Here is a 15,810-nt window from a genome sequence, read left to right on the forward strand (position 1 = left end):
AGAAATTGAAATACAGGTTAGCAGCATCTTGGGACCAATTTGTAAGTATTGTGTTCAAGTGGCAAATAAGCCTTGTTTCAAATGCAGTGAGTTATGGTCTCCTTTGGCTGTGAAGATGCCTGGCTATGAAACTCCACCTTCATGTGAAACATCTCTTCTTCCACTGAGTGCTTGGTCCTGTCTCCCTGTAGCTCTCCCCTTGCACCAATGTCTCCACCACTTCACCCATCTTCAGGCCAGCTGGTGGTCCTTCATGACCTCCTGTGTCGCTGGGGGAAGGAGGAGCTTGTAACTACAATTCTTGTAAATACAGAATTACTTCAAGGATCTTTCCCATCCTCCTTCTTCAATATTGATGGCAGCACTGCCTGTCACTGAACACCTGGATGTTGCCAGTGTGCTGATGGCACTGCAAAAGGCCCAGGTCCCTGACTTGTCCCATGCTTCCTTCCTGCAGCTGCTACTGCCTGCAGCACCTCCATCTTCTGGGAAAGAGTTCCCCTGTGCACACTCTGTGTCTTAAACAGGGCAAAACAGCTGCTTGCCCTTGTTCCCTTGCCCTCTCCATGTGGGGTTTAGCAGCCTGGGTTGGTTGTAGGAGTCCTGAGGAACCCCGTGATGTAAGACTGCAGTATCATTGGGTCAGGCTTCCAACTCTGCCTCAGCAAAGCATTGGCACCCTTGTCTAGCTTTTCAGCACACGAAAACTCTTGCTGGCTACTCTGCATGTTCAAGGATTGCAGCGAACAAGGGCCAAGGCAGCATAAATCCAAAGGAGTCTCTGTGCTTTTCAGATCTGATAGTTAGAGAGTCCCCATTTCCCTTCTCTGATGACAGCTCCATGCTTGCAGACTGATTCATGCCATCAATCTGTCTGCTACCAGGTACAACAATTTGGAAATGGAGCTGTTTTAACTCTTACTGTGGAGGTGACACCTCCTCAGACACTAAACCCTACTATGTGACTTCTGCAGAGGTCTGCGGAAGTGGCACAGGCTGGAAGGATCTGGTCAGATAATCCTGCAGGGATGTATTGTCTTGAGGTTTATCAAGCTGAGAGAACCACATAGTATGCACATGGGGTCTGGTGTTTTCATATCCTGCTCTGAGATCATAAGTGTGTGTGGAAACCAAGGGGGCTAAGAAATCCATTCCTATTCTAAGTCCATTTTTATTTCACTCTGGTCCCACATGCCTTTGCTCCCTCATGTACTTTTTGTGATCTTTATCTCTGTGGGTACATTGTCACAGGCCAGACTTGAAAAGGGGCCTCTAAATGGAAATCACTAAACAGGAATTGCATGCAAAGGACCAAGTGGTGAAGACATGATTGCTCATCACCATGCATTGAGTATGTTCCATAACGAAAGAGTTTGAGTGCTTTATCTTGTCCTCTGGGACATCTCTGTGAGGAACAGGTGAAGTCTAATGGTCAACAAGTGTTCAAATGCTATTGAGAAGTCCAGGAAAAAGAGATCAGATGACTTGGTCCCTGCCAAAAGGAGATTATTCAAAAGTTCTCTGAAATGGTTTAATTTCTACATGGCAACATGAACGCAGGTTGTGCACGGCTGAAGATTAGTTTCACTTCACTGAGCTGATGGTGGCCTTTGGCTATGCCCGGTTGCATCAGGTAGGGCAGGTTTGTCTTTGAAAGGTATCTGTCTGAAATTAATGTACTATATTTTTGAAGGAGAAAGGGCAAGATGGATCGCTTCTCTGAATGACACACTGGCTATTTCAGTAAGGACCAATGCTGCCTGCTTTTGACCCTTGCAAGCCAGGAAGGGCAAGAGTTGAATTTACATCTTTCTGAGTCTGCTATGTGAGTGTAATGGGCACAGGGAAGGCCACTAGCCTACCAGTCAGAGAGCAAAAATGGTGTAGGAGGCATGCTGTTTGAGACTCCTGTGTCAGTCACCATCCCCACTGCTAGTGAGTATCATTGTTCCCTGCCACAGGCAAATAGTTTTGATGAGGTTTTCCTGCCTTCAGAAGTTTTTTGGTGCAGGATTTGATAGCTCCCACGAAGGTAAATAGGACTTTGCATTCTTAGTCTACATATTGTCTTCCGAAGCCCAGCCACATAGACCTTGGCGACAACCACAGTTTTCATAAAGTAGGGACTGATAATAGCTGTGATCATGAAGAAGAATGTGAAAATTGGATTAATCAAGTACTCGAAACCAAATTCCACCTCTATTTTTTTTTCTATCTGATATTTGCAGGCCTGTCCCACGATTTTTCAGGACCCAGAACTGATGGTGCAGACATTGTCAATGCTAAGCTAAAGAGTTTAGTGCTTTTAGTACTGCTGCCAGGCTGGTGGTGTGTGTCACCACAGCTGCAGCCCTGAGTGTAGCTGCCCCTTGACTACACAGCCCCTTGGACATGCTCTCCAATGGGCTGGTTGAATCTCCCCACTGAATGAAGAAGCCAGTTTAGCAGCTGTGACTTTGATTTCAAACACAGCCCTCAGTGCTGGCAATAGTCAAAGGTGCCTTTTGAAAAGCTAATACAAAGTTCCCCATGCTTCAGAAATGGCTTCAGGGATTTTCCTTTCAAAGGAGCAACACCTACAATGCAGCCAACTGCAAAACCCCACCATCCTAGCTGAGAGTCCCACTTTGCTTTCCATAGGATGCTGCTGCTGTGGCTAACCAAGAGTAAAAGGTATGAATTTATTTGCAGTGTATGGAGCAATTTCTTTTTTTTTTGCAACATCTGCGAATGATCAGCATCAGGATTCTGTCTGATTGCCGGATAGCTAGCAAATCCAAGTTGAAACATCTGTGTGTCAGATATGCATCACTGCTGATCCATCTGCAAAACACATCAGATGTTAGTTGATTGACTTGCACTTGATCAGGCTGGGTAACCAACCAGTAGGAAAAGAGAAACTACATAGCACTGTAAGAGTTGTTCCCCCTCACCCCACCTTCTTTTTAGCTCTACATTTTCGTTCCCGTGTTCACATTTTTGCAGTTGTTTTTCTTACATGGTGCAGTTATGGTGTTGAATATGGATAGGAGAGTGAAAGCCCACATTTCAAGAAGGCGGGAACACAGCTGTCCCTGGCAAACATAACTGTATCTGTGATTACCATCACCAAAAGCATAAATGAAACATGTCATGAAATCTTCCAGAAACTGCTTTGGGATCTCAGCAGGAATACTGGGTGGGGTTTTGGGTGTGTTTCTGTAACAGAGATTTGAACACTTTGGAGTGTCTTCTCCTTTGGTTTTTAAATCACGTTGAATCAAACACAGTTGTGATACTAGAGTTTGTTGTTTGAAGCTGAAGTCGTATTTTCTGTCTTGCTAATCCCTTATTGCATTTATGCTGGTCACCCCCACTCCTCATTGCTTCCTACTGCGCACTTCCCACGGTCATGTGCAGTTGCAGTCTTCATCAGAAATACTCTTGCTCTTCTGGCTGCTTCTTTAGTCACCTCTGGAAGTGCAGACATGCATGATGATGATCAATAAGACTGTGTTTCTTATTTTTTTAATGTCATGTGCAAGGCAACGAGGCCTGGCTTAATGACTTTATATATCTGTCATAGCAACCACCGTATCACTCAGTACTGTAAAGACAGCCTGGACCTGGGGCTTATCTCTGCCCTTCCAGCACTTAGAGAAGGATTCAGCCATTCTCACTTCAGTAGCAGCTCTTGTAACAGTGCCTGAGAGGACAAAATAAAAATCTGTCTCACTCACTTGCCTCTACATTGCTTCTGCATCACCATGGGAAGTGATAGCAGCATGTTGCTGTGAGGTCTTCAGGCAGATGCAATCACCCAGACATGACACAGGCAGCAGGTAGTAAGTTAGAAGGTGACAGCTTTATACAGACATTTTTCTGACTCTAACTGCTGTTGATATGCCACATCTGGAAAACCAGCAACCAAATCCTCTCGTGAGATCATGTCATGCTCTAGTTCCTTCTGCTGCTTTGAAAGCAATGGGAATGGAGTCTTTCTGCACGGGCAGTATTGATAAAACTCCAACATTTCTGAGACAGAGAGAGATGAAGGCTTGCTTTAACAGCCTTGTGGGACTTTGTGGCTATTATAGCTGACAGAGGGGATCTGCCACACAGTTTAAAATCAGAGCCATCACCCCTTTAATGATCTTCCCTCTGCAACTCAAGGATAGCTTGTTAGCACAGTAGTTCAAACTTCCCAGTATGACTGCGATGTCTGGGTAAGTGCTTTGCAGACTGCCTTTTAATCCTGGTTGGAGTAGAGCAGTCATTCAGCAGCTGGCTGGTCTAGCAGATGAATCCTCTCTTCTGTAGGCATCCCCTGCCTGAGATCACAGATGAATGGAATACATGGGAAAGGAAATCTTCTCATCAAAGACTGTGGCTCAGGTAAGTGTGCATGAGCTGTTTTATTTGTATCATGCCAGCTGGAGGAAGAAATCTCCTTTGTTGGAAAGGTCTTTCTGCATTAAAAAAAACCCCAAAACCAAACCTAACAGAAAAACATAAATGGGGAGGAAAGCATGGATCTCATCAATGTATATGAATACCTGCTGGGAGGGTGCAAGTAAGTCAGAGCTAGTCTCTTTTCAGTGGCGCCCAGTGACAGGACCAGAGGCAGTGGGCACAGACTGAAACACAGGAGTCTCCCTCTGAACATCAGGAAACACTTTTTCACTGTGAGGGTGACCAAACACTGGCTCTGGTTGCCCAGAGGGGTGGTGGATCTCCATCCTTGGAGATATTCAAAAGCCATCTGGACACGGTCCAGGGCAACTGGCTCTAAATGGCTCTGCTGGACCAGGGGATTGGACCAGGTGACCTCCAGAAGTCCTTCCAACCTCAGCCAACCTGTCACTCTGTGACAGTGAGTGAGGGGATCTCTTCAGACCAGTCTGATGTGAGCCTATGCTCTCTACCCAGGTTGTGGGAGCAGAGTCCACCAGATCAGTGGCATGTGGCAGTGAAATGCCTTAGCCATGATACTGTGTTAGTAGCATCGCTTACTCTTGTGCAGCTCCTCTCTGTTAGAGACATAGAAGCACTTTAACAACTATCCATATTTAACAACCATGGAAAAATGAGGCACTGGAAAGTTGATACGGGGTCATCTAGATCTAAGACAGCTTCACAGGCCAATGCACTAGGCAATACCACTTAGAGCATGAGACGGTTTTGCAATGCTGTCCTTGGGAACAAAGCAACAATGCATTCTAGCATTTTCTCCCAGGAAAACTCTGAGACATCTTCCTTTTGCTTCTGCCCTTTATGCCTGGGGACAGTTTGACTGGTACCTGACAAAAAGTGAGACTGCTGAAAGCATGTCCAGCTCAGATCCAAATCACATAAAAATAGAAGAGGAACAGAAATGGAAATGTCCCCAAATAATCAGCAGTAGTAACAACTTGTTACAATCTATTAAACTTGAAACACAAGCAAAGATTTGGTCAATTTTGTTTCAGAACCAGGTAATTCTGCAGTATAAACAAAATGAAAAGCCAGCAAGAAGTTTCCCTTCCACTACATGGGGGAAATGTGCTCCAGATGCTTGCAGTTTGTTGGTAACAAATAGCAGTGCGATGGACCAGATGGATTTTGAAATGATGCCTCTAAAGAATGTGATGATAAAATGTCCAGCAACTGGCTAGGTGGAAATAATAAATGGAAGATTGTAGTCCAGGCCTCAGAGATGGCTCTCACTGTGCTTCATTTGGGGGGAATTTTTGGAGGCCGAGCACAAAAACAGCCCCTAATGTTGAATGATTCATTCTCCAGATGTACTGATAGACATAGGGGCAATTTTCCAGTGCCTGTCTGGTCTAAATCTTGCTCACTGTTTTGAGCATGCTGCACTGGAAATGAAGAAGAGCAACATTATTGCTGAGACAGTTTGCTGCTTGTGGAAGTGAACCTTGGCTCTGTGAGAGCTTTGGAGATCTTCTCCAGCAACAACAGTTTATTCTTGAGGAAGAACACAGGCACTGAGGAGAACAGTGTAAAGCGTATAAAGACATGGAGTTTCCAAAGCTGATCCAAAAGTGAATTTGGCCTCAGAGCACATGTTACATGACATACCAATGCCATTTCGGAGAGGTATTCTCCCTTCTGCTGCCACAGCAGAGCTAGTTTGGGATTCTGGTGCCAGGGTCAGCCTAGCCTGTGCATAACCAGTTGCATAGCAAGACCCTACCTGAGGTCCTATGTTCTCACTGTTCGTATTTAAAGACTACCTTTGAGATAACCATGCTCCAGAGTCAGCAGAGGTTTTATGGCTAGAAGACATGCAAATGTGCACATGGAGCAGTGTGGTGACTTGGCTGAAGAAAAGTCCTCTTGCTGCTGAGCTGACCACTGCAGCATGGATGTCCCATGTCTCCAGTGTTTTCTGTGGTGACTGACCTTTACTGCTCTCTCCTGTGTTATTCATGGATGTGGAGGTGCAGCCATAGTTTTTAGTGAGGTGGGAAAATTTTGGTACTATAGTTATCACCTAGTAATTTTGATGTTAAAAAATGTCAGTTGCTCTGGGGAATGCTGGGAAGATACTGGAATACTTAGCAACATAAGGCAGAGAGTTTGTCTTGCCTAGCTTTTACCAACTGAGAGTCAATCTTCTCATGTGAGCTACTGTGAGCCTCTGGGCTTCTTTGCACACATACAGACAGAGATAGTGCCAGAAGATGATTCTTCTTAGCCAAAGTTTTATTCCTGAAATCAGACAGAATTCTTCTTAGTCCTTGCTCCAGTGAAAACTATGCGAGCTCCAACAGGCCTGCCACCTCCTCTTCCTAACTAGGTTTGCTTGAATAACTGCTTAGATTAGGCCAGAAAGTTTTCTCATGTAAGTGGGAAGGAAGCTTCAGGCTGTCTCTAGGGAGAAAAAAATAATGATCTAACTTTGCTGTAAGTGTATGGTCTCTGAATTGGACCAGGGATGGTAAAAGGCTTTCTGCTCCATAATGAAATATGGTTTCAGATAAAGTAAACATGCAAGCTGCAAGCAGCTCTGCACAATATCTCACCTGAATGAAAAAGCATCCAGAAATCTACAATCCTTGTTTTGAAGTAGTTATCACAGAAAGGGAAGTGGTAGGCAAAGAGGAGCAGCCTTCTGTCCTCAAGGTCTTTGAAAGCAGCAGTTCTCTTCAGTTCCTTTGGGAACTTGGGAAAACTGGAGACATGTAGGGATCCACCTGCTTTTCACTGCTCCAGTGCACAACATGCCATGAACAGCTGAGAAAGTGCAATTGCCATTAGATTTCCAATAGCATTGGCCCATCTGCCATTGCAGATGACACCAAGTTGTGTGGGAGTGTTGATCTGCTGGAGGGTAGGATGGCCCTGCAGAAGGATCTGGACAGGCTGGATCGATGGACTGAGGCCAGCTGGATGAAGTTCAACAATGCCAAGTGCTGTGTCCTGCATTTGGGTCACAACAACCCCATGCAATGCTACAGGCTTGGGGAAGAGTGGCTGGAAAGCTGCCTGGCTGAAAAGGACCTGGGGGTGTTGGTCGACAACCAGCTGAACATGAGGCAGCAGTGTGCCCAGGTGGCCAAGAAGGCCAACAGTACAAGAAGGACATTGAGTTGCTGGAGCATGTCCAGAGAAGGGCAATGAAGCTGGTGAAAGGTCTAGAGCACAAGGGCTATGAGGAGCAGCTGAGGGAACTGGGATTGTTTAGCCTAGAGAAGAGGAGGCAGAGGGGAGATCTTATCACTCTCTACAACTACCTAATAGGAGGTTGTTGGTCTCTTCTCTCAAGTAACTAGTGATAGGACGAGAGGAAATGGGCTCAAGCTGCACCAGGGGAGGATTAGATTGGATATTAGGAAAAATTTCTTCATGGAAAGAGTGGTCAAGCATTGGAACAGGCTGCCCAGAGAGGCGGTGGAGTAGCCGTCCCTGGAGGTGTTCAAAAAACGTGTAGATGTGGCACTTTGGGACATGGTTTAGTGGGCATGGTGGTGTTGGGTTGATGGTTGGACTGATCATTTTGGAGGTCCTTTCCAACCTCAATGATTCCTAGTTTTACTTCCATTAAAAAATAATCCAGCCACCAAGCCAGGAAACACAAAATTGCTACTCTACCCTTAATCGGTTTAGAGTTGGACTTGGTAGTGTTAGATTAATGGTTGGACTGGATGATCTTAAAGGTCTTTTCCAACCTAAACAATTCTATGATTCTATGATCTTCTTGCAGGGCAGAAAAGTGATGTGCCTTTAGAGGCAGGAACTAATTCACCTGGCAAACTAGGCATAACACAGCTGGAACAGCGAATGTAGCAGTGGCAATTTCTGTATGAAGGAACAGAAGCATGTTCAAATCAGACTAAATGGATTTACTTTCCTGGATTTACTCTTGTTTTAAGCCAAGCAAACGCAGCTTTCTAGGACTGAGTTGCCCTCCTGTCTTTGTGTAATCAGTTTAAGAGGACATTTTAATGTAAGCTGAAGCTAGTCTGTTTGTGAGAAAGTCCTCAATATAGATTTGGATCAGGCGGTAATTCAGCAATGTTGGTTTCAATTGCAACATTTGCAGGAGGAGGTGATCTCTTCTATCGCATCTGGTGATGCAGCTAGGGTAAAAGGCAAATGTTTAGGTGCACAGGATTTTGAGCTAGTTAGCTGAATAAACATGGCTTGTTTACCGGAACATAAGAGGAAACTAGTACAGAGAGTTTCTGCATATTTCTTACTGCTGGCTGTGACCAGAACATTCTCTCTCTTGCTAATATTTTAGTGAATTTACTATAGAAACAGTAAGTTATCATATAAACAGAGATAGGTCTTGGATCTAATCCTAAAGCTCCAAGGAAATATTCCTGTCCTTTCTGTCAGGCTCCCCGGTTTTGAGGGCAGCTTGTCTCAGTTAGGTCTGTAAGGCATCTAGAGTAAGAAAGTCTTAGTCCTAAACTCTTGGTTCTGGTTTTGCCAACACTGAATAATAACGTTTGGGACAGTGGTGGCTGCCATAGAGATATCACCATGCTTGATTACAATGCTTTACCTTGAGGGCACTTTTCATCGTCACTCACCATGGCTCCATGACCCTGGCCACCAAAGCAGAGCATGGATCACAGAGACAGGTTCAGAAGTAGCATAGCTGTTTAAGCACAGTGCCACATGGACAGCATATGCTGCAGTACTGAGCTTTGCAGCCCTACCAGCGTTTGAACTATTATCTCAGCACAGCGCTACATGTAATAGCACATTCATCCCACTGTGTATCAAGGACCCTAAACCCCTGTAGCTTTCAAGAAAACTTGAACACCAGCGTGTTGAGCTGCATCCCTCAACTTTTCTGAAAACATGAACTGTAAAAATATTCACAAGGTGTGTTCTGTTGACCAGTTCCAAAAGACGATTAGGCTGTTGTGACACATCAGGCAGTTTGCAAATACTCGTTGCCTCAGCTTTTCACTATCTGCAACAAGGCCTGACTTCAGAAGCCAGAACAGGTGTGTGAGGATAGATGGGTGGGCTAAGTTATTGTGAAAAAGCTTCTGGAGACCAAAGACTGCTCTGGGGTGTGCAGGCACTGCCTTACTATTAGCAGACAAAGGGCAAACCTACACTAAGTCTCCATCCCTACATTGCAAATGTTCTTGAAGGGGATCAGAGAGAGAGCAGGCCCATGGAAATCTGCTGGAGTCCGGCAAGAAACTGACTTCTGGCTAAGTGTTGGGGAGCAAGAAGTGTGCATTAAAGCCAGGAGAAGGACTTGGCCCCTGGGTAGGAAGTGACAAGGTATAATTGTGTCCCCAGGAATGATGGGGAGAATCCCAGGAAGCAGGGTGTAAATTATCCCATTTCCTCTGCTGGGGCTTAGCCAAGGATTAACACCCTTGTTTGCTTAGGAGAGGTCCTGCAGTGCTTTTAATATCTGCAAGTGCCCATGCACTGCCGCTGTCTCATGCAAATGTGCCGAAAGAGCGCTTCTAAGCAAGTGTCATGAATCAACACCAGCCCAGGCTCCACAGGAAAAACAAATAGCCAGCCCTCAAGCCTTTACTGAGGGTCTCCCTGTAATTTATGGGGGCCCAGGGGCATGCTTCATGAGGAGGTGTGATCTCCTCCCTGCGTTTAGGGTTACAGCCTGCAGGCCATTTTTAGAACTGGCTGGGAGCTTGTCCTGTGCCAGCACAGGAAGAACATGTCCTGGCAAAACTGAGCCTTGTCATGGTCTCCACTACAGGTGTATTAGCTGCTCCTGATGAGTGAGTGAAGGGAGTTGCCTTGCAGGATGATTTTTAGCACAACCCTGGAATTGTTACTGCTGAGTTAGCCGTTGCGCTTCTAAGATCACCACCTTGCAGATGAATTCATCATGGAGGATGCAGGGGGACATAGTCATCTTTTGCCATTCTGACACACCTAGGATTCACCAACAAAATGAGAGCAGTGGCATCTTCCCTGCCCCCCTCCCAAGGCACTGGCCTCACTCTCTGTGCCCTACCTGCCACCCGCCATCAGAGGTCTATCCTTTAACTGATGATGCTTTTTAAAAGTGATTATCTTAGATGGAAGGGTTGACTTGATGTAAACATATGGTAAGAAAAGCCCCTTCCATACATAACTGATGCTCCAGTATCCACTGCGGTTTAGTCAGTCTGCGGCTAAACCCTACCAGTGAGTAGTCACTTCAGGGGGCCCCACACTGCCAGCTGGGGACTAGAAGTGATTTTGGTGCATGTGCAAGGCACCGAGCCCAAATTCACAAGCCCTGCCAGGCCTATGTTGGCATTCTGGCAGTGTTGCCAGGCAGGATGAAGGAGCAAGAGGTTGGGAGAAAGAAGTCCTTATTAGCAGAGTGTCTTGGGGGTGTGCTAAGTGCAAACAGGCAGAAAACTTCTCCTCTGCCAGCTAGTTCCAGGAAAGCAATCATGTGGGTGATGCAAAAGATAACAAGGCAATGCAAAGACTGGAGGCACTGCAGATGCAGCAAGGCTGCCGAACCAATGTGCACAGTGGTCAGGGAGTAAAAGAGATGGTGAAAAAGCCGCATTCTGGCACCACAGGTTTTGTGACATGCAGAAAAATTCTTGCACCCTAGTCCCAAAATGCAGCATGGGTATGTTGGGCTCTTTCCCTTTTTCTCATCATGAACTTAAATTCTGGTAGGGTGCATTTGCCTGGGTTCTCATTCAGGGCCTCACAAAGCAGCCCGGCTTTGCAGGATAGGTAATGAAAATGTTACTCAGTTTTAATGTTATGCACAGTCAAACATTTTCAGAAATGATGCAACCTCTTCCTGACCTCACTTCCCCATCTATCTGATCTTCTGACTTCAGAATGACCAGGATATATCCTGCAAGACTTGGTGTTCAGCTGAAAATATTTTATTACATTTTTAGACAGTTAGGAAATGTTATTGTCTTTGATGCCATTTCTTCCAAAAATTTTGCTATCTTTAGAACACAGTCTCTGTATTGTTGATATCAAGACATTTTCTGTCCACTTCAGTTGCATGAATGTCACTCCATCTCATTGCTGTACCTGCCCAGAGACAGCCTGACACATCTAGATACTGATCATTCTTTCTTTGTTGTCATATTGCTTGACAATGGAAAGAGCCACAATCAAGAAGAGAGCAGAGGAAAGAAACATTCTCTAAAAGGATTTAAAATGCTACCTGTAACTTTTCTTAATGCTCTATACTGAACTGTCTGGCATTTATAAATCAGTCATACAAGACCAGGAAGTTAAGAGTCCGGAAAAACCTAATACCTCCCTTATTCCTTCTAGTAGAAATGGGCAAGATTGATTCCTGTGATAAACCCAGCTGGTTTTATTTGAGTGTATGGTCCTCCTGCCTTCTGTGCAGAGCCATGAGAGCTGGCTCACCGTGGCACTGAATGCTTGGTACCAGTCTGCATGCTTTGTGTGGAGTCTATATGTTGCCCTGCTATTGGCCTGTGACGTTGGCAGCTATTGAGCAGGAGACCCAGGGGCAGATGGTTCACAATGTCTAACAGATATTGGGGCACCTAGTGAGGCCTGAAGCCTGCTAAAGTGGCCTGAATCTCATGAAGATGGGTGAGGGGGAAAAGACCAGCCTAGGAAAAGTATGGTTCTATACTTTAGGATGCACCCACAGAAATCAGGATGCCATCTTCTCGTCAGATTGTCTTTATGGATCAGAAAAGGAGGAGGGGCAAAGAACAGCACAGCCCAAATCCCTTTATCTGCAGAGAAAGAAGACCGGAGTCAATGTTGAATGCTCTTTAAAATCTCCCTCAGTATCTTGTGCAGATCTTGCCTTTGCATGGGTATGCACTTGGGCTGCAATCCTATGCAGTCTGAGTTAGGAAAGTAGCTCTGACACTTTGTGTGCAGTTTCAAGAAAGCAAATGAGATAAGCCTGTGGGTGGGCTTCTGTCACTGATAAAAGCCAACCCTGTGGCCTGGGGAGAATAAGGGAGTAGCAGCTAGCTCAACTACTCAGCTGTGGAGATGAAGAGGCATGGGAGATTCATGGAAGTCCTGCTTTGGACCTTCTTGCATTTTCCAGCTATGGGGTAAGTGTCTCTGTCTGGCTGAAGGGAGGCTAGATGAGGTCCACAGGCCCTTCTGCTTAATGTGTTAGAATTAGGCTTTTCTATTCAGAATCTCACCATGAAGCATGAAAGTTCATGGCTCATCCTAGCAACTGCCTCTGAGATTTAAAGAATGAAAAAATAGTTGTAGATAGTCACGGCAAGTAGGTAGGACTCCTGTCCACCATTGCAAGGCAAAGGAACAGGGTGGAGTAGCTTTAGTGCATGGGGCTGGGGTCCAGGGGAGGATGGGCTGGCTTGCTAACGGTTTGGTACCAGGTTCTGGCTTGCTAACGGTTTGGTACCAGGTCCTGGCTTGCTAACAGCGTGGTACAGATGAATCGGTACTAGGTCTTTCACCTTCACATGATGAGGAGATATCCTTGGGGAAGAACTATCTCCCCAGAAATTCCCTCCTAAATGGTTTTACATGTATTCACTATTAACCACATAGAGCAATGGAGGGTTCAGCTTCCCTTGATTGTTCTGGTTTGGGTTTATTTTCTGCACAACAGGGTGTTTGACCAGATCTCAGCCTCAAAGTGGAGATCTGGTTCAGCTGTGGTACTGCCCGTCTGCTTCAAGTTAAGCATGCATCCAAGAACCCTCCTGGTCTGCAGCTTGAACATGCTCCTGCTGCTTTCATGTCCCTGGCAACTCATTTACTTGAAAGACACCACAATGATGAAAAAAATTGGGTTATGTCATAGCAGGCGCAGAGGAGGTCACTGGACCTCTCTTTGTAGCACATCTTTAACACAGGATTTCAGGAGTAATCCTGTGGTCACTGAAGTCCTGGACAGAGCCCTCAGTGGAGACAGTGCAAATGAGATCCAGACTGGCTAGGAAAGTTACATAGCTTTCCCAGCAGAAATGGTCACCCTAGCTGACAAGGGTTGGACATTCTTCCAGCTCCTCGAGGTTACCTGTTCTGCAAAGCTAGGTGCAATAGCCATGACTAAAGGGAAGCTATTAGCCCCCCTCCCCACCCCAAAATGCTGTTTCAGCAAATAAATTCAGCGTTAAAAATTGCAAGCACTGTATGTCAAGCTAGAGTTGTGCCATTTCTTGGAACAAGTAGAAAGTACATTTATTGGCTTTTTTTTTTTTTTTTTTTTTTTTTTTAAACCTGATGAGAAACTGAAGGGTAATTTTCCTCAATATTTAGTGGGGAGAAAGAAAATTTCCAGTTGACTGAAAGCAAAGCAAGTGCTGACTAAAAGAAAATTACCAATGAAAACAGAGCTAGAATAGAAACTTAATTTCAGCTCTGCTGCACCAATGGGCTGACAAGAAAGAAGAATCTCTACAGTCAAGTAAAGGATAATCACAGACAGGCTCATATGCAGCTATGTGGTCTCCTGAGAGAGCTCAAGGCTAATCCAAAAATGTATGAAACATTTGCAGTATGCTGTTTCTTTAATTTTCCTGGGGCATTTTGCAGTTGTGTGAAGCAAACTATGTAAATCTTCACAGGATCTGAGCCTTGAGGCAGGGACGGTCATTTGCTGTGCACGTCTTATAGCAAAGAACCTACCAGGATCGCCAGTGGCTTACTGCCATGCAAGGACACATTCAAGTGCTTCTCAGAAGTCAGGTTGGAATGGGTTGGCTCATGCATGGCAATTCTGTGGTGCCACAAATGCCTGACCTGAGCTCTACCACCCCAAGGAAAAATCCTGCCCCACTGAAGCCAGTATCAAAACTATGCCGTTTCCCTTGTGCTGGAGCTTCGCTTCCATGCTGCACTCTGTGGGCCCGTTTCTGCCTTAGTAACTGCAGGGAGATGTTCACCACGTATTTATCTGGTTTTACAAAAAAAGGCATCTTACACACTGCTAAGACAACATTTTGTAACAAGTTAGAGTGTTGCCTATACTGTGTCTTCAACCCTGACAGCTTTGCTAGTATTTTTTTAGAGCCAGTTAGAAAAACAGGACAAAGTAAGCCTTTTCTCTTGAAAAATTCCTCCCCTCTTTGCGTAAATCTTTAATTACAGTGCTAAAAAATCAGGATAGCTCTTCTCCCCTGAAGATGTCCTGAAAAAAATCATGCTAATTTAATGGATAAGCTGAATTCAATGCAATTCTACCCATTCAATAGTTTCTTCAGCTGTTCCACAGTGAAATTGTCCTCTTTTTTCCTGGAAGACATCAGAAATCTACCTATGTAAACTGAAGATTTTAGAGATTGTGGATCCTTCAGACTTTGAGGCTGCTTCCCAGATGGACGCCTATGTGCACAAGACCAGGATCCACCTGCGTTTCCACGACTGATTGCTTCTGCATCTTTCCTTCAACACAGTGAAGGGCTTGAGAAGGAAGGGGGAAGAGAAGAGGGACTGTTGCACCCTTCCTTTCCAATGCCTAAGCAGCCACTTAGCTACAGTTCCCTGAGAGAGAAATGGACTAGCCTTCAGGGACCTACATTTTCCTTCCAGCCCTGCAGAGCAGGTTTGTGGCCAGTATGTGATTTCATGACACAGCCATGCTCAATGCAGAGGAGCACCAAAGCATGGGCTGATTGGGATGGAACATTGCTTTTGGTTGAGAAAATCAGTTAATTTTACGCAGACTACTTGAGCTTCACCATGGAGCTGTGGTCTGTTTCTGCTTCTCCAGTTGCAGGATGATGACAATGCAACTCAGCCACCCCTGTAAAACACTTCAAGACATACAGTACTTTCTACCTGCATGAGATATGGGGTCCCTATTTGCTGAGTTTAATAAAATAATGCATTACTTGTATTTATTTTGACAACCCTTTGGGCTTTTTCTCCTAACATTATGGCTTAATAGCTGAATAATTCACACTATCTTCCCTATTTTGTTAGCACTTTATTCTTACCATTTAAACAGTTTGGGTTTTGATTGCACTCATAAAGAATACTTTCAGAATGGGGAAAGGGGTTTGCAAGCCAGCCTTTAACTCTTTCCAGCCTGGCTTCAAATGATCCTCTCCTTTATTTCTGAAGTGCTAGGGCCTAGCGCAATTCAGAGCTCCCTGTTCTGGTCATGTACTTTCTCTTCACCACCTTTCAATGCCCAAGAGATTTATTTTTGTTTAGCTTTCTCTCTCCATTCAAATTCAGATTACTATTATTAAGATGTGTTTAGAGAACAGAATTCCACTCTTTACTCTTTATTTTTGGCTTCTGGATGACTATGCTTGATAATTACATGTAACTACTTCACTTTGTAATATATTCCCCATATTTCCCTTCCAGCTGACCTAACACTTTCATACAGTAACATACTACAAAGTTCACTAACCCTTTTTATCTAGA

Source organism: Pelecanus crispus, chromosome Z, assembly GCF_030463565.1.
Source record: "Pelecanus crispus isolate bPelCri1 chromosome Z, bPelCri1.pri, whole genome shotgun sequence".
NCBI classification, from domain to species: domain Eukaryota; kingdom Metazoa; phylum Chordata; class Aves; order Pelecaniformes; family Pelecanidae; genus Pelecanus; species Pelecanus crispus.